We start from the raw sequence: 27741 nt of genomic DNA, 5'->3' as shown, positions 1-27741 counted from the left end.
ATTTTAAGTAGGGGTTTTAGTGTTGTGCCCTCCACTGGTGTTGATAAGTTTCAGTTAGAAAAGGATTTGCGTTCCTTTTTCAGGAAAGTAAGATTGAAAAGATTTTTTTGAGAACCGTGATACTAGGGAGCGTCCAAATGTTTCTAGCTTAAGACCTAATTCTTTTTTTACCCCAACTCTGGCCATGGTCGGGAAGAATATAGAGGCTTTTGAGAGAGCAGTTGAGAGTGGCATTCACAACATTTTGAGTAAAATTGGCAGCTTTAACACCCAGAATATAAATAGAGAAGAAAGGCAGGCTCTTAATTCCCTAAAGGAAGATAGGAATTTGACAATAAAGCCTGCAGATAAGGGAGGGGGTGTTGTAGTTTTTAACACCTCCGACTGAGAGAAGGATGTACAAAATGCTCAATGTGAGTGAACATTATGTGCGTACTAAAGCTAATAGTCTGTCTAGTATAGCTAGGGAGTGTTCGAACCTCCTTATAGAGGCAAAGGATAATAACTGGATTTGTGAGGATGAGTTCAAATTTCTTAATCATTTGGAACCTAGAACTCCGGCTACATATGGTTTACCTAAGGTTCACAAAAACGATAATGATCCACCTATGAGACCGATAGTCAGTAGTATTGACTCTCTTTTGGAGCCCATTAGTAAATATGTTGACCACTTCTTGCGGCCAGTTGTATGTGGTCTTAAATCATATGTGAGAGATTCTGCACATATAATTTCCCTTATTGAAGGAATGACTTTTTGTGGAGAGACTCAGTGTCTGGTCACACTGGACATTGAGTCTCTCTACACAAATATTCCACAGGAAGACACGGTCAATGTGATACGTGACATCCTAGAAGATCATGACCTAGGAGGTGCCAACAAAGATTTTATTGTTAGCTGTGTTGGACTTATTCTGAAAAATAACATCTTCCTCTTTAAGAATGAATATTTTAAGCAGATGAAAGGGACCAGCTTGGGGGCTACCTGTGCCCCAAGTCTGGCCTGTCTGTATGTGGGTCATTTTGAGGCCAAACATATTTATAATGAAGTGGCCCCCTTTTTCGAAAATGTAGCGGGCTGGTACCGCTACATTGACGACATTTTTTTCATCTGGGAAGGATCCACTGAAGATCTTGAAGAGTTTTTAATCTGGCTCAATCTGGGTGATCCCAACCTTAGATTTACTTCACATTATAGTAGGTCGAAGGTGGATTTTCTTGACATATCTATCAAAGACACCAATGGAGTCCTGGAGATGGAACACTTTACAAAACCTATGGCTAAAAATACCCTCCTTCATTTTACTAGTTTTCATCCTAAATCGCAGAAGGACAGCATTCCGTTTAGTCAGTTCCTACGGCTCAGAAGAAATTGTTCCGATCTGAACGATTTTTATAAACATGCTGACGAACTTAAACGCAAATTCAGAGATAGGGGTTACCCTAAGAAACTTCTATCACACTCCTTTAAAAGAGCTAGGTTTTATGATCGGGAGGCTTTGATCAATAAACCTGAGCGTAACAAACAACCAGTGAACAAGGTGGTTTTTGTCAGCAAATTCTCTAATCTTAGCAACCAGATAAAGAATGTGGTGAATAAGAACTGGCACATACCTAATTATGATGAGGAAGTTAAATTAGAGAGGCCATTATATGCCTTTAAAAAGAACAAAAATCTGAGAGATATGCTAGTGCATACCTATAGAGAAGACAGCCTGGCCGCCCAGAGAACCATCTCAAATACCCCAGCTATTGGCAATGTAAGATGTGGCACGTGTAACGTCTGCCCTCAATGTCTACAAGTGAAAGAAATAACACATAATGGTTGTCTTATTAAATCAAATACTCTCAGTAATTGTAGGAGCAGAAATGTGATTTACCTTCTACTATGCCCATGTGGCCTTGGCTTTGTGGTTGAGACTGGTCGGGAGGTACGTGTCAGATTCCAAGAACATAGGTCTGCGATCAAAACTAAAAAAAATCACTGTACCTCTGGTGGCTCACTTTTTAGAACATGGTCACGGTGAAAATGACTTTCTCTGGTTTATCTTGGAGAAAGTCAAAATTGGAACAAGAGGTGGTAATGTCAACAATAAGCGCAAATCACGCAAACAGTGGTACATTTCTTATCCCAATACTGTACGTAAGGGTTTGAACTCAAAGGAAGAGTGGGAGCGATTGACTGGGGCCATATAGTTTTTAGTCTTTGTTTTATTAGAGCAAGGATCATATTAGTGACTTATGCACGATTTGTGTTAATACAGCTACGGCGTAAGTTTAATGTTTGGGACTTCAGTTTCTCAGTATTACTATTGGGAGCGTAGTATTAGAGCACCCAGTTTGGTCAGAAATACACATTTAAAGTGACTATTCACTCTTTGCATATCTAGGGAAAGATAAATTTGTACTGACGCGTGTTTTACACACGTATTAATGACTATATGAAATATTAATAAAAATATTATGTCGTGTATTGTTGCAATTTATCGACAATGATTATCCTTTTAGATTGCTATCTATGTGAATGTTTTGGACTTGATGAGCCATTCAAACCAGTACTTTCGAGGTTTAGATTGGATATTGGCGGGGCAATTTGATGTTCCAATATGGCGGATTCTTCCGCTCATTCTATACTAGGCCGGTTATTTTCATTCTAGAATCAGAGAAAGTGGTTATACTTCCGGGTTAGTTTCCAAGATACGGGCGTATTTAAAGGTCCGTGGTAGTTATACTTTTTTCTTATACATCTCCGGAGGTGCTGGCCCCGTGATAGACGACGACTAATATATAGGTGGGTGAGGCTGAAAGACATGCGGATATTTGTAAAAAAGTAGTGTTGTTATTGATTGGCCATATCACTAACAATCATTATCTGGCCTTTTGAAATTTGTTTATAGATGCCGGTGCGGACGGTGTTTACTGCAACGTGGGATTTTTCTGACCGCGTTGATCAAGAATTTATTTTTAAAGCGCATTCGTCACTTTTGGGTCTAAGTCAGAGGTACGCGCCCTAATATATTTTTTCCAAATTTATGGGCAAAGGGCTTTTTACCGGGAGGGTGATTTAACCTTTTTCTTGTTCAAAGTGTAACAATGAAAGCATAAATAGTTTTTCTCTACGGAGGCGAAGTTGTGGGCCTTCGGTATAGATAATTTTTGTTCATGATGATACACCGGCGGCCTGAGTTTATCTGAGGCGATTGTGGTATTTAAAGACTATATCTTTATTACCCCTATTATATCTTTGTGCATTATGTGTATGTTACTAGCACTTACACTGAGTTTTTCCGTTTGTTTGATTAGACAATATCTAAGAGGTAGCTTCCTCGTCGGACCTGGGGCAGCTGAGGAGCACTAATCAGTGCTTACATATTGGCACCAGTGGACATTTCAAAAGTAGGTATGATGTCAGAATATGTTTAAATACAGGGAAAAGTGGCCTCATATATGTCTTTCATAAACAAATTGGACTGTGTTCTTTTTATTTATGGATATAGATGTTGGCGGCCGCAATATATGTTAAGGCGGCTGAATATGACCAACTAGTGCCCATATAGTTGCTTTAGTGGACTCCATAAGAGGTATGATGTTAGGATTCGTTTAAATACAAGGAAGGATGGTTACGTATATGCCCTTGATAAATAATTTGACTTGTGTTTTTCCTTTATGAACACAGAGATTGGCTGCTTAAATACTGGTTCACAGTCGTTCTTGGAGGCTTTTTTGCCCTTTTCCTATAGTTACGTTTGGAGGCCTTTTCCGCCCTGGACTTTCAGGTACTCTATTTATTTATATACCAATAAAAGCACGAGAATCTAATTATTAGGTGTATATTAGAATTTAGTTTGGTTGTTCGAAGGCCTCAGGAGCTATAAGTTTAATGCCTTGCAGTATAGAGTTAATCCGTGTGATCAACAATATATAAGTGAGATATTCATCAATACTCAATAGATCAAGGCAGCACAATGGCAATGGCCTTATACACTACTTATGGGGACTTGAAGCTCTTTAATTTCGTATAGAGCATTATTTTGCATTAAGGATTGGTGTGTTGAATGTCTGTCTTTACAGTATGAATGTATTGCCATCGTATAGATGTCACTTTATCACCAGTGTTTTGAAGAATATTTGAGCAATGAGGTTATGTATGTACGAATACTTTTGAAGCAAGTGATTTTGGGTGTGTTCTTAAGAAATACTAAATTGTTTTTATACTATTTGTATTGTTTCAGATTTTAATAGTACTGTTGGGAATAAATGTTGTCTTCCTGAAGAAGGTGTTGGCTGTGTATTGATTGCCCACCAAAACGTGTCGATGCTTTTAATAAAGGAAACATCATCAAGTCTGAGGAGACAATTGTATTGATTGGAATAAGTTGGAATAATGATTTTCGCAATCAAAAATTGATCTATATTTACTGATGAAGTGTTTTCTTAATGATAGGAATCATTTTTCCACTGTTGTGTTCCCAACTATGTATATTAATTTACTCTAATTTTTAACTGATGTTAGTTGAAGGTTGTTGTATGTTGATGAATATTTGTGTTTTTTAATGCTAGGAGTGATTACAGCAACTTGACAAAATATATTTGTGCACACTGTGTTCTATTTGTGTATATTGTGCTCCAAATGATGCTGTGAATAAATTTGTGATTTTTATTTTTTATTATCTATTTGTTTGATTACATTTCCTCTTTGTTCACTTTTTTCATCCATCTGGTGTATAAAGGCTGTGTGAGGTAAAGTGAAGTGTTTGCGCATGAGATTTACCCGAAGGGGATTTTCTTTAAAGACTCTGGTCATCCTGTTAGGGGTCCTTTGTGTCTGGTGAAGAAGGAATGGGAGTTACCTCTCAAACCCCCTAAACAGGACATAGTGGACTATGTACTTGGTCTTCGCTCCAGGATGGCTGAGTATATGAAAAAGGCAACTAAAAATCTTGAGGCTAGCCAGGAATTGCAAAAGGCCTGGCATGACCAAAAGGCTGTGCTGACTGTTTACCAGCCAGGGCAGAAATTGTGGGTGTTGGAGCCTGTGGCCCCCAGCAGCCCTCCAGGACAAATGGAGTGGCCCCCATACAATTGTTGAACAGAAAGGGGTGGTCACCTACTTGGTAGACCTTGGAACCCCTAGGAGTCCCCACAGGGTTCTTCATGTCAACAGACTAAAACCATATGTTGAGGGCAGACATGGGCTTGCTCATGGCTGCAGATGAGGGACAGGAGGAAGAGAGTGACCCATTCCCTGACCTGCTCTCTCAGAACCCTGATGATGGATCAGTAGATGGTGTAGCCTTGGCAGGCAGCCTCACTGTCCAGCAACAAACTGACTGCAGAAAACTTCTCAGCCAGTTCAGACATATGGTGCACTCATGAAGTGGACACCGGGGACAGTCTGCCTGTGAAGAATAGATCTACAGGCAACCTGACCATGTCAGGGACTGTATAAGGACAGAAGTCCAAAAGATGTTGGATTTGGGAGTCATTAAACCCTCAGATAGCCCTTAGGCTAGTCTAGTAGTCCTCGTGCCTAAACCTCACACCAACGATGGCAAGAGAGAGATGAGGTTATGTGTGGACTACAGGGGTCTCAATGCAGTCACTAGGACTGATGGCCATCCCAAGGGCAGATGAGCCAATAGATACTTTGGCCTCAGCCAAGTTTCTAAGCACATTTGACTTGACAGCTGGCTACTGGCAGATCAGACTAGCTGATGATGCAAAGCCAAAGACAACATTTTCTACCCCTAGTGGGCACTATCAATTTGTGGTAATGCCCTTTGGTTTGAAGAATGCACCTGCCACTTTCCAAATGTTGGTGAATCAAGTCCTTACAGGCCTGGAAGACTATAGTGTAGCATATCTTGATGATATTGCTGTCTTTAGCTCCACCTGGGAGGATCACCTGGTCCACCTGAGGAATGTTTTGGAGGCCCTGCAAAAAGCAGGCCTAACTATCAGGGCTACTAAATGCCAGATAGGGCAGAGTCAGGTTGTGTACCTGGGCCACGTTGTAGGTGGGGGCCAGCGTCAACCCTTGCAGAGCAAAATCCAGACCATAATGGACTGGGTTGCTTCCACTACCCAGTCTCAGGTGAGAGCCTTCTTAAGGCCTGACTGGGTATTACAGAAGATTTGTCAAGGGGTATGGATCAATAGTGACACCCCTGAATGACTTAACCTCTAAGAAAATGCCCAAAAAGGTTCAGTGGACAGTTAGCTGTCAAAAGGCATTTGATGACCTGAAGCAGGCCATGTGCACTGCTCCCATTCTGCAAAGTACTGATTACTCCAAAAGGTTCATTGTGCAAACAGATGCATCTCAGTTGGGGGTAGGGGCTGTACTGTCATAGTTGATTGATGAAGGTCAGGATCAGCCAGTAGCTTTCATAAGCAGAAGGCTGACCCCCAGAGAGAAACGTTGGTCAGCCATTGAGAGGGAGGCCTTTGCTGTGGTTTCGGCTCTGAAGAAGTTGAGGCCATACTCGGGTAAATCTCATCGCAGGCTACTGATCCTGGGAGACTTTAACCTCTGGCCCAATGCTATGTTGAAAACTGCGTATAATAACATCGTTCAATCATGCGCCAATCTTAATCTTTCACAACATGTGTTGGAACCTACACACTTGGCAGGACATGCTCTTGATCTAATTTTTGCGGAAGAGAATGTAGTGACCTTGGACAACATCCTCCCAGTGGATTGGACTGACCACCATTTAATTAAATTTAGAGTCCTGTCGATCCTTATGGGCTACCCCCCCCCCCCCCGCCTAAAGATAGCAATAGTGTCTTGGGCAGGGATTGGAAATCCCTAAGAAGGAAAGCTCAGTGTGCCTCTTTATTTAAGGAGACTCCTCTCCCTGTGCCAGGGCGTTCAGTCGACTGCAACTTTAAGGAGCTCTGCAGCTACATGACAACTACTATTAATAGGATTGCCCCACTGAAACGGGTTAGGAAACGAGGTTCCCCGTCAGCCCCCTGGTTCTCCGAGGAACTAAGAGTTTTTAAAATCCAATGCAAACACGCAGAGAGGCAGTGGCGTAAGCAGTACTTTACCAGCGATAAGATTATTTGGCGCAATTTACTGGTCAGGTACAAGCAAGCCATTGCTTCCACTAAAGCGCTGTATTTTGCTGATCTTATTTCTAACTCCCCGAACAGTGCTAAATGTGTTTTTAATATTTTGAGAGATGCTGCTAATCCTGAGTGTCTGGCGAATAAGATCATCCCCTCGCAGGATTTGTGTGATGGGCTGGCTGCCTTCTTTCACAACAAAATAAAGGGAATCCTTGAGGGCATGCAGCCTAATTCTGCAACTAGTTGCAAGGTTGGAACAGGTACTTCCACAGTGGATCTGCCTGACTGTACGGTGTTCAGGCCATGTGTAAAGGTACCCGTGAGACCTTGCCTAGATCACTGGACCTGCCCTTCTCTGGAGAATTTTTCGAGTGTGGCTTTGAAAGTCTGCTCTGGTTCTCCCTTAGACCCTATTCCGCAGAAATTCTGGAAGGAATTAGGGTCAGATACCTTTCCGCACCTCCATATGATTATTAATCAGTCATTAATCAGTGGTGTAGTCCCAGCCTGTTGGAAGGATGCGTTGGTATCCCCCCTTCTAAAAAAACCCTCGCTGGATCCCGCTTGCTACGGGAACTATCGTCCTATTTCTTTACTGCCCTATCCAGCCAAGATAGCTGAACGATTTGTCAGCCAGGAGCTTTCAGGGTTTCTTGAGAGCAACGGGATTCTGGAGGAGAATCAGTTTGGCTTTCGTCCGGGGCATGGTACCGAGTCTGCCCTGATCACTGCTGTGGACGATTTGCGAATGCGGGCGGACAAGGGGCACTCGGCAACTTTGATACTGCTTGACTTGTCCGCCGCATTCGATACGGTCAGCCACAGCATTCTCCTACATCGGCTCGAGGAGATAGGAGTCACAGGCATGGCCCTTAAATGGCTTTGCTCCTACCTATCGGATAGACGGCAGGCGGTTTTTCTGCCTCCATTCCAGTCAGATTTCTTGCCAAACAAACAGGGGGTTCCACAGGGCTCTTCTATTAGCCCCATTCTGTTCAATGTTTATATGCGCCCTTTGGTGCAGATCATTAAATCCTGTAACATCTCTGCAGTCAATTATGCCGATGATACGCAATTGATCATCTCCTTGGATGGTGATGATCAGGTGGATTCTTTATCCACCTTCCACAATTGCATGATGGAGATGACGACTTGGCTGAGGAACAATGATCTGCAGTTTAACGGTTCCAAAACTGAGATTCTACATTGCTCAGTGGGAAGGGTGCCTTTTACCCTGCCTTCCAATTTTTGGCCTCTCCCTCTGGATACCCCTCTGGTTCCAGTAAAGACTGTTCGTAATTTGGGGGTCTGCCTTAATGAGAAGCTAAGTCTGGAGTCGCATGTCAACAAGATAGTTTCAAACTGCTATCTGATCATGAGAGGTTTACGTAGGATTTTGCCCCTTCTTCCTTCTCATGTACGAGGTACAGTGGTCCGATGTACAATTCTTAGTCGCCTGGACTACTGCAACGCCTTGCTGCTTGCCTCCCCTGCATATCTTATTCAGAGACTTCAACGGATCCAGGCAGCTGCCGCAAAACTTGCTCTTCTTAGACCACGTTTTTCCTCCAGCACTAGGGCCTTGTCCGAACTACATTGGCTGCCCGTGCATCAGAGAATTTTGTTTAAATCTCTGTGTGTAGCTTTTAAGGCTCTTCATGGCTTTGGCCCTTTACCACTGCAAAATCTTTTCAGATGGTATACTCCCACGCGCATGTTGCGCTCCTCTTCAGCTAGGTTGGCCTTGATTCCCAAAACAATGAGAGCCACCTTGGGTGGCCGTGCTTTCAGCTCTGCGGCTGCACGTTTATGGAATAGCCTTCCTGTTGAGTTACGACTGGTCCAGGATCTGACCCTCTTCCGCAGACAGCTGAAAACCTGGCTGTTCCCCAGAGCCTAATTCTCAGCCTCCCCTCCGTTTTCCTCCTTCACTCTGTCTTTAGCGCCAGGATGCCCGTAGGGTTGCAGTGCGCTCTACAAATTTAAATACATACATACTTGTTTGGTACTCACTTCATTGTTCAGACAGACCATAAGCCCCTCCTATGGCTAAAACAGATGAAGGGTGAAAACCCCAAACTTCTCAGGTGGTTCATTTCCCTACAGGGAATGAACTACACAGTGGAACATAGACCTGGGAGTAACCATGCCAATACAGATGGACTCTCCAGATATTTCCACTTAGAACATGAAGACTCAACTGGTCAAGGTTAGTTTAATGCCCCTGTGTTTGGGGTGGATTGCGTAGGAGAGTAGGATCTGCTTCACATGGTTACCCCCACTTTTTGCTGCTGTAACACTGTTTTTCGACTTTAATCTGGCTGGGGCCCTGCTATTCAGGACCCCAGCCTAGCTGCTTCCTCTCTAAATTGATTCCATGTACCTTAGGTACATCACTGATTGGATTCTGAGGTGCCCTTATAAGTCCCTAGTATATGGTATACTATGTACCTAGGGCATAGGTACCCCAGAGGCCTACCAGAGGCTGAAGCATGTATTATGCTACCCCTGGAAAGCCCTCCAAAAAGACACCACAGGTCTGCTACTGCAGCCTGGGTAAGGTGGTGCATGCACCCCTTACAGAGATATATGTTCACTATAACTCACCTATCACTGCACATAGAAACCTATCAGTCACCCCTATGGCAGGCCTTATCAATCCTGAAGGCAGGGTGCTTGGTTATATGTGAGAGGGTGCCCAGGCATGAGCTGAGCCCCTCTGCAGCCTTCTGGAATCCATCCTCCAGGGTTGTCAGTAGTGCAGCCTGACCATATACTCTTAAGTGCATGATAACTTAAACGGTTAATGCTAACGTTGGACTGACTGCACGGAAACATGTCGTGTTTGGTGTCATACACCTTGGAATCATACCACCACATCAATTCCTGATGTGAGAATATGATCCCACCCTTCTAGATGGAGAGACATGAGAGCACAGGTAGAGCGGGTACCAACTTAACAGAGCCCTGGCATCACAAAATGGATGCTGCAGCCACAGACACGGGTCTGGCCTCCTGCTGCTGACCGAAACTCCGACAGGGGAGGCCTGGACAATAGGTTTCCTGTTACAGGGAGGTGTACCCACCTCCCAGACAGGCTGATGTGTATTGGGGCTGGGTGGGAGCACTCTCAGAGTGCTCTGAAGTCCTGCACTGCGGTCACATTTGGTGTCCCTGTGCATAGTCTGGTGCGAAACTGGACAAAGGAAATGGTTGTAGCCACCCCTCTTTCCAAACCCTCCCATAGGTGGGTCCCCAGAGCTAGTCCAGCCCCTTCCTTAGGTATAAGTAAGGAAGCCCTGGCAACAGGACTTTAGATATCCCTGGACAAAACTCTGCAACTGAATCCTGGAACTTTGACTCTCTACTCAAGACTAGAGGATGGAAGAAATCTCCCTTGGGGTCAAGGAGTGACTCCCCTGCTTGGCAGGCACCAATGAAGCAATTGCCGGTCTGCATCTCTGAAGCTCCTGCCGGACGCCGAAGACTTTGCAACACAGGAAGAGGATTTCCGGACTTCTCAGAGGCTGGCCCGAGTCCCCAGCAAAGCTGAGACCCGCAGCCCTCGTGAGTAACGTGGAACCGGAACTCCTGGTCACCGTGCACTTTTGCAAGTGCATTGACTTCTCGAGGTCTCTTGAAGTCGTGTTTGTGGTTACTTGTCGCCCCCACCTCTAGCAGAGAATCCACTGAAGATGGTTGGCCTAGTCACCCCGAGTGACCCGTGGCTTGCCATTTTGTGCTTCCTCTTGAGGTCCCTTCGAGATCCCTGGTCCGTCGACTGGTGGGTCCCTGTGAAGGCAACTTTGATTTTCCTTGGTCTTCCCTGGTGGCTCCAGATGTGCCCTGACTCCTTACCAAGTGGTGAGTCCCACAGACCTTGCTGGTCTGCACCGAAGCATCTTTCTCCTTTCTGCGTGAGTTGCTGTTGCCAAGGCTTTTTGTGTCCAATCCGGGCACCGACACTGCAGCGCTCGACATTCTTTGTGGGACAGCTCGAATCCAGCTACTGGTTGTCCTCGACGCCTCCTGGTCCTCGTGGCTGAAGAGTCAAGCTTCACCTTCTTCACCTGAAATCACCTGACATCGGTGGGCATTCGCCTATCGTTCTCCTGGTCACTGGCTAGTAACCCAGACTCTGTCCCCTCTGCTTTCAGGTTCTTCTCGACTTCGATCCAGGCTTGGATCTCTTTGGACACTTCGCATCTTCCCGGCAGCAGCACTTCTTTGCCAGCTCCCATTGAAAACGACGATGCGATGCGACCCGACGCCATTTGACACATATGCACCTGGCTTCCCTGGGTGCGGTAACTCAAGTACTCCAGTGCTCCCGTGGGTGTTGACCCTAGAACTTCCTAAGTCCAAAAGGGTTTGGTCCTAGCGCATCTCTAAGTGTCCCTAATCTTTAAAAATGTAACCGCGACTTTCCCCATAGAAGCTAATGGGAGATCGCGGCTGTGTTCTCACACTGCACACGGCCCCCGTGGGTCCCCTGTGTCACTACCTTGTGTAGTTCCTTGGGGTCCCAGCGATTCTACAGGCTCTAGGCCTTGTGTCTAGTTAAGTCGTGGCTCTTATACCACTATTTTAGTATATGGTTTGGTTCGCCCCTAGGGCCTGACGTGTATTTGTGCTATTTTACTGTAATATTTGAAGTGTAACTTATGTGTTTGGACCTCTAGCCTCATAAAGAGACTAGTAGGGTGTGTTTAGAAATAAATACATATATTGTATATGTATACCTGGTGTGGTTCCCTTTCATTTGGTCATTCAAGAGATTATAGACTGGTAAAACAAGCTGCTTTACATTCCTTCAAGACTTAGCCTGAAGGCTGCTCTCCATAGCTACCACTAGGATAGCTTTCAATAAGGGTTGTCTTTAACCTATCATCAATAAGGGGTTGTTTGGACTGGTGCAAGGTACCCACTATAAGTAGTGGACAGCATATACCAGGCCAACTAATCACACACTATATCTGAGACCCAAATTATAATATTAGTACAGTCAGAACCTTTTTATGTGACTTACAATGGCTTCAGCATTTGTCCACCATACTTTCTAGAGAACTTCTATAGCCCTTCATAGCTGTTTTAATTATATGTTTTATACTTTATAGTATGGTTTCCAGGGCAAACAACTATCACATATCAGGCGTAGATAACACTACTCAGTTGCAGAGCCCTATTTCGACCAGCCTACAAAATAAGTCTTTTTACTGGCACAGGTTCCAAATGTCCTAATATTTGTTTAAATTACATTAACCTTAAGGCAACTGATATTACAATATTGCTCTAATGCATCGTTTCTTGCAAACGTTCTCTCAGCGACCAAAAGGTTTGGTCTGTGGTATGGCCCAGAACGCATTAATGTCAGCAGAGTTGCAGTCGAGGAGGGTGGGGGTTGCAAGGTGGGTGTAGGAGAAGCAAAGCAAATAGATCTTGTGTCTGTGAAACCAGAAAACCTGGAATTAAAACCGGCTTCGGCACTTGGCCAAATTGTGTGATCCTAGGCATAGTAGGCAATTGTTTTATTTCACTTTGTCTCCTTTTTCTTCACTATCACATATAAGAGGAACTCAAAATACATTACTACAAAATATTCTCTTGGGCTTGATTTATTAAACTGCTGTTGTTCATGTATAATGCCACTCCAGACCACCCAGAGGGCGCACATAACAAATGATTTATCTCTTAGTTCACTATTGGAATTGTTGTTAGGGTGGGGGAGGGAGCACAAATGTTTCTAAATTCATGTCTGAAAACTATTTCTTTCAAAAAAATATTTCTCAGTGCACTCTTCTGCATGTTAATGAAATACACTTTTTGAATTTTGAAGAGACTTTTTCATAATGTTACCCTATTGTTGCAAGATGTCTTTTGAAATTATGTTTTTTCTAGAGTTAACTGGCGCAGGACACCTTAGTTGCTTCCTTTCTTTAAATTCAGTTAGCCTGTAGATAAATGCTTGCCCATTCATATAACATTTTTCTGAATATTAAAGCTCAATCAAGAAAATAGCAGCCCAGGCTGCTGTGGACCAGGAGGCTGCATGTAAGGGTCAGGAGGGCTGCAAGCAGTTTCCAGGCTGTACTTTGAGTATCACTGCTCTAATGTCTCCAATGATTGCTGCAATCCAAGTGGAGAATTACTCTCAATCATCATGTCATCAATTTAAAAAGGGGTGCCTTTAAAGGCGTGGAATACATTCGCCGCTCAGACTGACCTGATCTCCTGAGGCGGAAAGCCGGGAGTGTGAATTGTTTTTAAATAACTTTGAGTGTCACCAATTTATTGTGTATTTTACTCACCCCTTGCCCCCTCCTGCACCTTGCAAGCCACTTGTGTGCTCCTAACCTGGCCGCGCAGCAGTTACAGCGCTGTCGCTGAAGCTGCACAGGGTTCACTGCTGCCGCCATCACCGGCGTGCGCTGAGGCCACGCCCCTTTTTGAGGCCACACTCCCCCCCCTCCCCTATTTTCCTCTTCCTTAAATCATGTGCCATGTCCGGACGCGCAGCGGACGAGCGCAGCGGGCGCGCCGATTGCGCGCCGAAGGCGCGCTTAAGGCAAGCCCGTCTGCGCCCGTCCGCGCTAAGGTAGCGTCTTGCGCCAGCTACGCTACCTGTTTGAGCCCAACCGACCTCAGCATGCCTCCTGCTGGCCCTCCCTACTCCAGAGAGGCGCTCTTGCAATTGGGTAAGCTATACGCAAACAAAGGCACTGTTACCTTATTACATGCAGCCTTTCCGTGAGCCGATTTTCTGGGTAACAATCTGTTAAAATGTGGCCTTTTGAATGTAAGGTCCCTGCCTAGGCATAGTATTGAGATCCAGCTACTTATTGAAACTCATGAACAGGATGTTCTGTTCATGACGGAAACATGGACTCGCCCTGATTGCCTGGTTGATCTTGGCTTCACATGTCCTCCTGGGTATAAATTTCTACACACCCCTAGGGCTAGTGGGAGAGGAGGGGGGGTAGGTGTCATTTTTAAGGCATCCTGTAGCATTAAAACTCTCGCTCTAGACCCGACCGTAGGCATTGAATTGTTGGGATTATCATTCCAGGCTCTCCCTGGCATTATTGTCACCGGGATACTATGTTATCGCCCTCCTGGGGCGTTTAGCCTCCAGCATCAGCAAGCGCTCCTGGTCACCCTGACTAATATTGCACTTTCCCATCACAAACTGTTCATTCTTGGGGATTTTAACCTCTGGCGCAATGGCGCTCTCGACTCTGGTCTCAATAAACTTCTTCACTCCTGCGCTAGCTTTGGCCTCTCTCAGTTGGTCACCGGAGCAACCCATAAAGGCGGACATCTCTTAGATATATTGTTCGCAGATCCCCAGTTAGTTGGGATGGGGGAAACCCTACCTATGGATTGGACGGACCATTCACTTATCAAATTTTTTATACACGTGAATGATCGCCATTATAAGGCTCCTGGGCTGACCAGAAAAATTAACTGTAGAGATTGGAAAGCTCTTACTTGTCTGCACTCTTCAGGGGTAGTGTTCCAGTTAGAACAAGTCTTTGATGAGAAAAAACAGGTAGATGATAACTACTCCTCACTCTGCACAGGTATGACATCTATCCTTGACGTCCATGCCCCTTTGAAATTGCGCAGCTGTAAGGGCAATGACTCCGCTCCTTGGTTCAATGAATCCTTAAAAGATCTGAAGCAATGCTGCAAACAAGCTGAGAGAAGGTGGAGACGTGACTATTCAGACACTTTTAAGGAGCTGTGGAAAAATAAAGTTCGTGAATATAAGAAACTGATTAATAAATCAAAAGCGGATTATTATTCCTCCACGATCTGTAATTCCACCAACAGCTCCAGAAACATCTTTAATATCCTGAATAGTGTCACCAATCCGGAATGCACCAAAAATTCCATCATCCCCTCGCAAGAACTCTGTGAGAACCTTGCTGTTTTCTTTAAGGAAAAAGTTGAGCTTATCATTAAGGACTTGGAAGTCTCGCCAGACTTTATCCCTCCCCCTGATCTGAGATTGGGATCCTCAGTGGACCTTCTTGTAGGTCCATCTCTGGCTTCAAATGATCTCTTACTTGAGTTTCCACCTCTTACGTATGAAGTTTTCGGCAAATTAGCCAGAGAGATTTCCTCGGGGTCGCCCTTAGACCCTGTTCCACAAAAAATATGGAAGGAATTTGAGAAGGAACTTTTCCCATCCCTCCATCTTATTTGCAATCAATCTCTTGTGACTGGGACTGTTCCAGCTCAATGGAAGCGGGCGCTAGTATCTCCTTTACTAAAAAAGCCCTCTTTAGACCCGGACTGCTCAAAAAACTACCGTCCCATCTCTCTGTTACCATTTCCAGCCAAGATTGTTGAGAGATGGGTTAGCAACACCCTCTCCAATTATCTGGAACGCCTTCAACTACTAGATGGTGATTAATTCGGCTTCCGGTCCGCCCACGGTACCGAGACCGCCCTTATCACCGCTATGGACGAACTCCAAAGGCGTGCAGATAGAAAGCAGGCAACGTTTTTGATCCTGCTTGACATGTCTGCCGCCTTCGACACTGTGAACCATAAGATTTTGTTGAAGCGGTTGTCTGAGGCGGGAGTACGAGGGTCGGCAGTGCAGTGGTTCCACTCCTTTCTACAGGATAGGCAGCAGGCGGTGTCTATCCCTCCCTTTCAGTCAGTCTTTACTCTGATTTCACACGGGGTCCCCCAGGGCTCAGCAATTAGCCCAATTCTTTTTAACCTCTATCTTAGACCCCTGATTACACTAATTAAAAGTTTCGATATTAAAATTGTCAACTACGCCGATGACACGCAATTGATCCTCTCCTTGGAGGGTGAGGACTCTTCTTCGGTTGAGATCTTTCACAACTGCCTGCGTGCCACCTCCCGCTGGCTCAGGGACAACTCCCTTCAGTTTAACGCAGGGAAAACGGAGGTGCTCTTCTGCGCTGGAACTAAGATTCCCCGACCCTTCCCAGATAATTTCTGGCCCCCTGAAACTGGGACCACTGTCCAGCCGGTGGAATCAGTTCGTAACCTAGGGGTCATGCTGGACTATAAGCTCAGTTTGGAGACACATATCTATAAGACTACTGCTTGCTGCTTTGCTATCCTCCGTTCCCTAAGGAAAGTCCTTCCTCTCCTCCCCCTACATGCTCTTGTTCAAGTGGTAAGATGCACCATTCTCAGCAGATTGGATTATTGCAATGCCCTTCTGCTGGGATCCCCTGGATTCTTGCTGGACAGGCTCCAAAGGGTTCAATCAGCAGCTGCTAAGATGGCCTTGGGGCTTTCGAGTAGAGCACACGGGCTCTCCTCTCTGAGCAAACTACACTGGTTGCCGGTGAGGCAGAGAGTACAATTCAAAGCCCTTTGTATAGCATTTAGGGCGCTCCATGGAACTGGCCCTGCCTCCCTACAATCGAAATTCATGTGGTACACTCCAGCCAGGCAGCTTCGCTCCTCTGAGGCCAAACTGGTAGCTGTTCCCAGATTCAAGAGAGTTAGATCTGGAGGCAGATCCTTCGAAGTAACCGCTGCCAAGCTCTGGAACTCGCTCCCAGCTGATATTAGGCACATTTCTGAACTTCTCCCATTTAGGAGAAGGATCAAAACCTGGTTATTCCCTAAAACTTCTGTCTGACAACTCTCGGTTTTTTGCTTCATTTTACGTCTCCCTCTGATCTAGTCAGCGGCAGGATGCCTGCAATGGTGACAGTGCGCTTTATAAATGCTTAAAAAAAATAAAATAATAATAGTGATATCAAGACTTTTGCTGTAACATAATTAATCTTTTTCAAATCTGTGTGCTAATCAGCAAGAGAAATATAGAATAGGCATCTCTGTTTTGCACCAGTGTCTAGTTCCACTTTGGAAGCTTTCCACGTGATTCTCAAAGGACGAGTTCCTTCATATACAAACTTTTATGAGAGTGAGAAACTTTGCAACTGTTTGAAATTTGTAACCATCTGGACAAAATATGATTCATAAGCACAAAATGCAACCTATCCGGTACCATGCAGCATTCGAAGGCTATTCGAATTGCTGGGTGTGATGCAGCTAGTATTGTTGAGGTCAGGATGCCATATGGGTAAATGTGAATGTTGTACACCATGCCTTTGTATAAAATAGAAGGTGGCTTTTTGGTCAGGAAGAAGTCAACCCACTGTTTGTTTGAAGTGCTTTCTGTGTATACTATGCACACCTTTTTGAAGGAATTTCACGCTTTGACCACTTTAGAGCTAAAAGATGTAGGCTTTTGACAATTATTGCACTTCTTAATGTATCCCTCACCTGAGGCCACTTTTTAAACATCGCTAGTAGGTAGATTGTAGAAAGAAATCCTTGGCTGAATCCACCTACACTACAGGGATTTAAATATATTTGTAAAATTGGAACTGAGCATTACTATGTTGGATAAAAGCTGAGGCTGCTAGTATACATTTTGAAATAAGTGACTGAAGGGGGGCTGGAATGGTACAGCCCCTCTTCTGTGTCCTGCCATGGCCCATTTCTATTGATGTCATAACGCATGGCATGCTGTCATGGAGAATCAAGAAGAAATCACTGTAGTTTGTAAAGCATTGAGTATTTTGACCGGACAGCCTTTCATTTCCCCTTTCTTTGTCCTTGCATTGTTTGGATGTGCATTTGAAAAGGTGAGCGTATACTGATGTTTGAATAGTTCCATTGGTTTGAACCATGTATGACCTTATGGGTGTCTAGTGGAATTAGGTAGATATTGTGCACCTCTTTGAATTTAGTCATTCACTCTCTAAATTGCTAATGGGCTTACTCTTACGCTAGGCAATGGTGTTGTTGAGCGGTTACTAGTGCATTAGCTGGTAAGGACACCAAAGACCCCTGGGGCAGTTATAAGACTATATTTACATGTACAATAAATACAGAGTTCTGCACCTCTTTGCTGACTTGGTATATTCTGAGTTGTGGCTTTGAGTCTAGAAAAGTGTGACTGTAATTATAGTTACAGCAGATTGATCATGGGAATGACAGTACATTTAAAACAGCAATGACATTTCAAAATATCACCAGTAATATAACTATACAACATCACAAAATGCCAGGCTTGAAATGTATTGCAGTAATATGAACATTCTATAATGAACAAAAATGTATATAAGCTTTCTGGTGTACATGTGATGTTACACTCGAGCACAGATGGTAGATGTAGGTGCATGAGTGTTTTTGGTTGGCTTCTGTTAACCCTGCTTTTCATATAGGGTTGTCCTGTTATATTGGGTGTTTTTGTCTCCTAGGATCACAAAAAAATCTTAAATGGCATTACACTTTCAGGCACACAAGGTGGTGAATCATGCTATAATTTCCTAGCTACTTGGGAATCAAACAGGGCATATATTTGTATTTCAGTTAAGGTTCCGAAAAATGCACATGATTTGGGGACAACCGTCAGCTCAGGAATATATTGAACATTTAGTTAAAATATGTTGACCATTATAACTCAATTACAATACAATACAATAACTTGAAAAGTTGATGATTTCCTTACTGCCTTAAAATTAAGTGTAGGCCTAGAACAAATAAATTTGAACCAGACTCGCCTTATACATTTATACATTTATACTGAGGTGCACAGCTGAGAACATGATATTAATTACTGTCTTTTTCTATGCTAGGACCTTAGTGGGTTGTACTAAGATATATGCAGCACACCAGTGAGTGTTATCTTGTTCCTTCAAAATGGGACAATGAGTTAGATAAATGAGCCCGAAATGATTGATTAAGGTGGCCTTGCATCTACTGGGAAAATTAACACAATAGCATTAACAATATTTAACGGTGAAACCAAGAGAACAAAAACACTTGGAGTGGGTCTTTGAAATAGCTGAAGTAACCTACAGTTGAGAATCATTTCTAGTTCACATTTTTTTTATGTGCTCGGGAGACTGGGGTGTCCCTTGAACAATATTTTCAAAGATGTAAATAAAAAAAATCCTTCATGTAAAGTTGAACATTCCGTGAAGTTATGTGAAAATATAATTATATATTCTTATGCACCTTATCATTATTTTTTATATATATAAATCCACATATCAATGTGTGTACCAATATATTTTATATTCAAATATGGATGTCATTTCTTATTGATTTGAAGTGTCTTTTAGCCTCAATTATGCTTGGTAAGTTTCATGACTCCAGTATGCACTGAAGCCATGTTATTCGGAGTACTACATTTGCACATTTCCACAAAGTGTAACCTGCTTTACAGTGTTAGCAACTGGAAGTGGTATTTTAGGGGAACCAGCAACTCAGTAGTGTATTGATGAATGATCTCCTCAAGGATGTTTAATGGTTCCTCCAGGAGAAGATCCTGCCACCTGTTAATTAAATATGTTTTTGGTGAAAGTAACAAGTTTCTGTCTCATAAGTAGTTTCTATAGATTGTACTGAGAGAAAAAAATACAAACTGTTCTAAATTTCATGTATTTTTTGGGGTTTTAGCATTACATGCTCCAACTGGACTTTTTGGACGAGAACTCTGGTCAGTTGAAATGACATTTTTGGGGGGTTACTTGCTGTGCTACTTCATAACTTTTGTATTAGAAGCATGTTAAACTGGAGCGCTCCTAACATATTGTGTTTTCTGTTTTTTTAAGTTGTAAAAATGAGTTGTTGGGGTCCTTGGCATGTAGGAAATGATAATGCAATACTAACAGCCCTCAAATGCTGAATACAACAGGAGAGATTACTGTCAGGGTTTATACATTTGTAGTTAGGAGGATGTAATTGGGTCCTATTCTCTTCTCTCTTACACACAGTTGCACGACTGGTTAAAAAGAATTATCACTTCACAAACATCTAGCACAAAAATAGTTCTACCACCACAATGCTCCATATATCAGAAAAACAAAAACAGCCATCGTGCTGAAAGTGGCTTTATCTGGTATCTAAATATAAAACACATAACCTTGTGCGCTCCCTTTTTTGCTCCAAGTTGGATCCTGTTCAAATATTTCCCCTGATGTCTTACCAGGGAATAAACACTATTTAACAGCAGAGTTACCCACACAAATGCATTGAAACTGTGACAGCAAAACAGCTACAGCCTAAACCAGGACTAATGAAATAGTGTACTTCCTGTATCCTGTATGAGGGGTGACAGCAACAGTGTTACCTACACAAGGTCTACCAAAGTTGTGGGCCATCAATAATATTAGCTGCATGTGTATACAGAGACAGTGTGACAACTAAGTAACTATGTGAGGTGTAAAGAAACATTATGACCATGGTAGTGCTTCCTCCATAAAATGCACAGAAACTGTGTGACAAAAACAGTGTTATAAACTCAAGGTGTACAGAGCCCATGCTGCAGCAACAGAGCCATCTGCACAAAGTGTCCATGAACAGTGTGACAACAACTGCTACATTGACCACAATGTAAATACAATGTGGCAGGCGTTGTGTTGCCTGAAGGACGTATGATGAAACAAATTAACAGAAGCATACCACCCCTACAAGGAATATAGAAACAATTTGACAACAGTAGTACTGTTTGCAGCGAGTCTATAGAAGTCAATAATAGTATAGGATGGCCTGGCCTGTCAGAAGTTTTTCTGAGGCCTGGATAAAGTTATTCTCTTTACAATCTGGGACTCTTTTGAGAAGAACTCGTTGGACATTGTGCATGACATTCTTAATAACTGCTTGCATTTTGAGACTGCTTTATAATTGTATTATTATTGACTCTGAAAGTATTTTTGAAAAATTAGTAAACAGAAACACAAATATGCCTTTAATCATTCGATTGCGTTGAATTTATAGTCCAGTTTACTAGATACAGTGCTGGTGTTCCTAAGTATTATTGTGGAAGATGTTTGTCAAGTTGGCATTTTGAGAAGAATGAGTCTAAAACATTGGTCAAAACAGGTTAAGTTTAAAAGATAACTTTACTGGGTGTTCATGGATTTGGGTTATTCTTCAACAGCTTTATAGCTATGCTATCCAAGACGAAAGATCAGGTGGGTACCCTTGAGAAACTTTGGGGTCGGGGTTCTCTCAGGGCGTGAGTTGATGTTTGGATGTGTGGTGTTTTTAAACTACTTTGGACACATGGGGATGTGTGAGCTGTGGACCATTGGGTGAGGAAAATGGACGTTATCTCCAACGGTTGTGAGGGCGTTTGTTTTGGGCTTTGTTGTCATCTCTTTCAAAATGTGTCGAATGCCGTACTTATCTTTTTTGATTATGGTTACGTATTCTATCATGCTTATTACTTTGAAGAAACGATATATGATTCTGATGATGTACTGTTGTGTCCTTTGTGCACTATTTGCACAATAAAGAATTGTAATAAAAACAGATTTGTAGCTCATTTTGAACCACAGTGCACCAGTAAAATTGAGTAAAATGTTTTGTTTCGTGCATCTATGTATTTGATTTAATGTATAACTGTTCACTTTTCTCTTTATTTTATTTTCCATTAAGATATAAATAAAATGTAAAAAAATCTTTAGAGAATTTAAAGACATTTTCACACAGGGGGAGGGATATGTATGGGTGAAGGTGAGAATTTCTGCATGGAAAAAGAGTGGCAAATTTTATGTTACTGTCATTTGGTTATCACGCCGTCTGTCTTTGGTATGGCATAGCAGGGCTTTTGGTAATCTGGGGTTTACTTTCAAAACTGCTACAATCACAGACCTGAGTCTGATTCGGCTTTTGTAGGTGTGCTATCATCAGCTTTTTATTGTATACATGGATGGGTTCAAATTGCATTTCCAAGGGATAGTCAATTAGATAGCCAAATATTTAGTATTTAGTTCACATGATGGCCAGCCTTGACATTGTGCCCCCTGGTCAATGTTATTCCCCCTTGGAGGGCACAATCATCACTGCTACAACCATGTAAATGCGGTGAGAGCCTCCAGTGAGCCAAACCATTAGCGTCATTACTTCTCGTTAAATCACCCAATTAGCATGAAGTACAGTATATATGTCATTGCCTAATAATGCTAAGGGCCCATTTCAAGCATCAGCACACCATAAACCTTCTATCTTCACATAATTACCTTATGTAACACATTATTAACCACTTTTCATAATGTCCCAGCTCACGTTGCTAAGTTCTCATGCCTGAACACAGTTTCCACAATGCCCATCAAACACACATTCCCACACACACAGAACAGGAGCACTATAGGCAGCAGGAGTGCAAACGTCCCTCACATGGTGATAGGTAGAAACCAATTACCAGTAGTGTACTCTCAATCAAATACATTCCAGCACTGAACTGCTCTCACACACAGGGAGGTACAGTAAACCTCAAATATAGGTCACCCTTGCACATGCACAACACTGGCCAGGTACAGTACAAAGGGCAAAAGGTAAATCACCTCCAAAAAAAAACAAAATGACACAAAATCTTTCTTCCTCAATACAGTCCTTCAACCTTCTCCCTATGTTCTCTCCCTACGCCACACACATACATGCTTCCCCTCGTCGCTCTGCAGGCGTCTAGGTGGCTCTAAATCTGCATGGTTTTGCCTGTGGGAGGTCAGGCCCTGGAGATATGACTTTCAGGGACACGAAAGAGCCACGCAGCAGAAAATGGAGATGGCATGGCTGTCTTGAGGTGAGGTCCAGGCAGTCTTGACTGACCCATGAGGTTTTAGCTGATGGCCGGCCCATGCTTTCACTCATGACTCACTGACTAGTCAGCTTAGTTAAGTAGGGAGAGAGGAGATCACACCCCACTTGCACACGGTCAAGCTCCACGTGAGACGGCTATTAGCGCTGGGCCAATAATGAATCCTCAGTGTAGATGAAAAGGTTAAGTGGGAATATTGAGAATAGTCCTGCTTGTAAGCTCGTCCAAATGTTTGGGTTATGAGCAGGAACATAGCTTAAGGGGGGTGGGTTAGGGGGTGGAACACCCCCCCCTAATAATTACATAGTCAGTCTTCCTGGCAGTTTCAGTCGGATCGGCTTCCTGCAGCAACAGCGACTAAGTCACTCATGCCGCAGATTAGGCAAAGGTGGGTGAGTCAACATTTAACAAGGAGCGGCGAGCCAGACCGAATCAAGGGTCACGTTTGGCTCTAAAAGCCTCTGCACAAGTATAGACATTAAAATATTTGGCATCTAAATCACACAGCATCATGAAAAAAATGGTATAAAGTTGTTTTAACATGCAGATGATTCACCTAAGTGCTTCAGATTACATCAATGCATTGAGTGGCATTTATAAAAAGCAATAGTTTAAAAAATAAACTTAGAAATATTTATGCACCCCCCTACCCTGACGACAATGCCACTACTGAAATCAGAGGTAGGTCTGTTATCATGTGTACCCCATATGTAGCCTACATCATTATGGATGGAGCAATATTATAGTCTTTTAAACATTTGTGTACAGTGCACTTTCTGAACTCAACCATTTGAAGGTACCCTCATTTGTGATAGTGAAGAAATAGGAAGCTCTGTGACATGAAATATTTGGGTAGGATCATGCAGTTTGTTCAATCAGGGAAGTCAGGATAAACCCCAGATTTTCTGGTTTTGCATTATGCATATCAGCTGCTAGGTGGGTATCTCTTTCTCTAGTTTATTTTACATCAAAGGTCACTGCTCGGCCAGTGATTCTTGGTGCATGAGGTTAGGACGTGCGACAAGCAAACATCACAGGAAAGCTCAGCTCCTTTTTGGCTCGAGGGTCCAAGAGGATATTGAGATGAGTCAAAGCCATCTGATCTGAGATTTCAATTGTTTTCAGAAATCTAAGACTGGGTCTGTATTGCAGTGTGACCTTTGAAGATGTGTGTGATGCGAAGACAGGGTCGAGAGCATGGATCACATATTCTCCTGCTCAGCGCTCACCCCACATGAGTGTGCCACCTGCAGAGCTTTAAGTGGGCTGGGTCCTGCCGGGTCTCAGATGAGGCAGTATTTACAAACTTTTACACTAGTCCCTATCGGGTCCTAAATTCATTTCCTTTACAGGCAAAAACAATGCTTGAATTCCAAACAATTGTAGAAAGCCTTATGGTAATTCATAACTGTGATGCAGTTCCAATTTACATTACATTTTAAGTTCTTTTTGCATTCCATAAGAGTATTCATTTTTTTCCCATATGTGTGTTTCTGTAGTTTTGTCATGCAATATCTGGCTCTCATGTGAACAGAGTCATTTTGCGGTTGTGGGTGAGTGTTTATGACGGGACACGAAGTGAGATCCCTGGAGATGAGACTGAAGGCAGTGTGAATTTCTCACAGTGCCCGTCATTGTGGCAACATAGTCCAGACTGTCCCTAGACTGGCTGAAAACTAATGCGACTAACCCTGTCCTTTACCACCCTCCAGTTGCGCCAGCCCACCCTATCCTAAAGTTTTTAGTTGGGTACACCTTGTTGCTTGTTGGGAAAAAACTCAGCCGGGCTACGCGGAGTTCCACAAGCAGCGGAGTGCGTTAGGTCATGCCGTTCACGCTGATTTTTAGCTTTGGTTGTTTGTTCCGCGCTGAAAAATCCATGCGCCAAGCAATAGGGAGCGGCTACTTTCTACCGCTCAAGTCGATGTTCTACTCAAGCGGCAGGTTACTCAACGTGAACTGCAGGTTTCTCAACGCGAGCGGTAGAAGCCATCTGCGACCGCCCGCATTGCGAAATTTCGCAGAGATGTTGTCTGGAGTAAGATTTCCCTCGCTTGCGTTCGCCAACATTAAAAAAAACTCCACTTCACCGAGCAGAGTTTTTCAGAATGCCACGTGCTACGCAGAGAGAGAAAAACTCTGTAAACTCCGCAAGCGGAGTGGAATTTCACGCCCAGGCCTACCCTGGTTATGATTCAACTGCGGCACATTGAAATTAGCTGGTTTACTAAAACACCCAGTTTGGTCAGATGAGGAAATGGGGATTACAGTGAAGGCCTTTTAAATTCACATTTGACAGTGTAATTACTAGGCCATGTCACTTGCAGAATAAACTATTTTCAAATATTTACACAATAAAGGTTGTGTTATGCGATTGTGGTGCCTAGACACTCTGCTTCTAAAATCAGACAGTCCCTAGATGACTTCTGATAACAATTATGTGTGGTTGGGGGGTACAGTAAATATTCTAGATATTTTCACGCTAACGTGAAAGTAATCTAGTTGATTACCCGCTCCTCACCACAGTTAATCCCTTGCGCTGTTGTTATCGACTCTGCAGCCACGGGAGACCTTCCTCGCAGCTCCAGCAACCTCCGCGGTCAGGCAGCGAAAATATCCCGTCCAGTGCCTTCCACAAAGCAGCCATTTGGCTGTGTCACGCATTGCGGATTGCCCTGCATGTGTTCGTCCAAATGAAAACATGCCTGCAACGTCTTCCATAAACCCTCTCGTCAAACAATTTCTTCCCCGGCGCAGCCAACAACAATATGCATTAAAATCAAATAACAAGCGGCGAGGCTTTATTGAAGTCTCAGGGTACTTTGCCAGGAGGCGGAGGGCTGGAAACAGCCTTATGCAGTGCCTGGCCTTGAAGCTACAGGAAACTTCGCGCTTTTTCACTTTTTTTTTTTAAAAAGGTTTTACACTTTGCTTTGATGCGGACGCTTTGCAAAGCTCGTGAATTTCGGAAATTCAGGGCTTTGGAATTTGAACTATTGGGTTGCTGGCGAGGCGTTGTCGTGTGCGTAGATGCTAATGTAATCACGGGACATCTGCTTTGGGTTTCCAGCAGTGGTCTCGCGTACACCCCGCTGGTCCGCCTCCTGACGGGCCCAGTCTTCCGGAATGTCTCGCTCAGACAGGCCCGGGGCCTCCTCGCTTGCGGCTGGGCCGAGCCTGTCCTGAACGCGGCCTCCTGACAGAAGGCCGCGCGCGCGCTACCGCAGCCCACGAGCCGGTGACAAGACTTGGGGCGTCTGTAGGAAGCTGCTTGAAATAGGGGAACACTATAACCAGAACCTGCTCGCTCACTCGCCCAGCTGAAGGTGTGGGGGGAGATCCTTGGGGTCCATGGTCTGAAATGACCCCAGACCCGTTCTGTGAAAGGAAGCTTGCTATCTTCAGTTCAGCAAACTTTTCAAACAGGCTTTTGATGAAGGCGAACATTATCGTGGGGGCGTCGAAAAATGCCAGCTGAATGTCCTTCCTGGTCATCTAACTCCTTTGTAATCAGAACTTTCATTGCCAAACTTCAATCTCTGATTCAGTGTTCTGAAGTGGCCTAGATAACCCTCTAGCACTTTATAAACCCTCAGGTGAACACATAATCAGAGATGTGTTAGGGCTTTTATTCTGAAGAGGGGCCGGACCAGGCTCCACAGTCAACCAATATCCAGCCCGAGTTCCTTTTCTCTAAGCCAATGAGCTGGTACAGTGGCTGGCATCCTCTGCAGGTCTCCAGATGTGACTAACTTTACTTGACACTGTGAGGTGTGGCATCTTGCAGAGCAGTGCACTTGGGTGTACTCGCGCCCCATGCACAGTTGTTTTTCATTCTGGGTGTCTCGATATGCGATACGGTTATATTGCACGTTAATTACCAATACTATAAAGCCATGCTACCGCTTGATTTCCACTCTTCTGAACTGCAAAATTCGGAGGGTCTAATCATTATTGACACAGAAAAAATCAGGTGAAAATTGTGCAGCCGCTAATTTGCATTCCCATGGAGTTTAGCAAATTAACAGGTGTGCAACTTTCTCTTTCTCCCAATTACGTGTCTGACACCTTTGAAGGAAGAGAAACATGCTAATAGGACTCCATTCCATTCTACACAAACAGCGCGTGGACACTATTTGTACCTCAAATTCACAACAGGTTTTACCTAAAACAAATCCCAGGAGCAAATATATCTAATTTGTGTACCCATCATAACTCATTTTGGGTCCAAATGACACCCAACTGAGGAGCTAACGTAGCACGTGTTGGGAGACAAAATTGCAGTGTTTACAAAAAGTGTGGTATTTTTGCGCATCAGTTTAGAGTCTGAATCGAGACTATAACATGATTCAAATTGAGACTCCGAATGTGTAGTAGAACCCAACACTTAAACAATGGGATCTCCATCAGAAGAGATGGAGAACATCTTTACTCGGTATCACCAATATTGGTGTTCAGTAACTCCGGGATGTGGAATTATTGAACTATTAAAAGTTTTTCATTGCTGAATGAGAATTTACTCTAGAAATTGGTGTGACCGCGATCATTTCCCCGTGTTTATCTCATGTCCTGGGCAGCGTTCCTTGGGTATACTCCAGATTTAACTAGTGAAATGTGTCTGTGGAAACCTGAAGGGTGTGGTATTACCACGTTTCTTGCAATATTTATTTTTTAGGAAACACCTGTTTCCATCCGATCTGGCGTTGCAGCCAAACATGCAACGACGACCCATGAAACAATGCCCTTAGTTTTGTGTGTCATATTAATGTTCACTTTGGTTATATCTTCTTATAAAAGTTAGTGGTACCAAACATACAATTCTGTGTACTGCTGGATTAACGTTTACAAGCATTGAAACTGTCCTAGCTGTGCTGATAGTGGTTTATTACTTTTGATAGGGTAATTTATGCAAGCACAATTTCATAATCAATGGCATTCAAAAATGGCACACTAATTGAGCAATAATTTAAAATACTGAAAGGAAGAATCCGAAATTGCTTAAACCAGCATAATGTCCAAAAGCGTTGGCCTGGAGAGCAGAAGTAAGA

Source organism: Triturus cristatus, chromosome 1_2 (assembly GCF_964204655.1).
Source record: "Triturus cristatus chromosome 1_2, aTriCri1.1, whole genome shotgun sequence".
NCBI classification, from domain to species: Eukaryota; Metazoa; Chordata; class Amphibia; order Caudata; family Salamandridae; genus Triturus; species Triturus cristatus.
The sequence above is the reverse complement of the archived record's forward strand: the minus strand, read 5'-3'. Positions refer to the sequence as shown.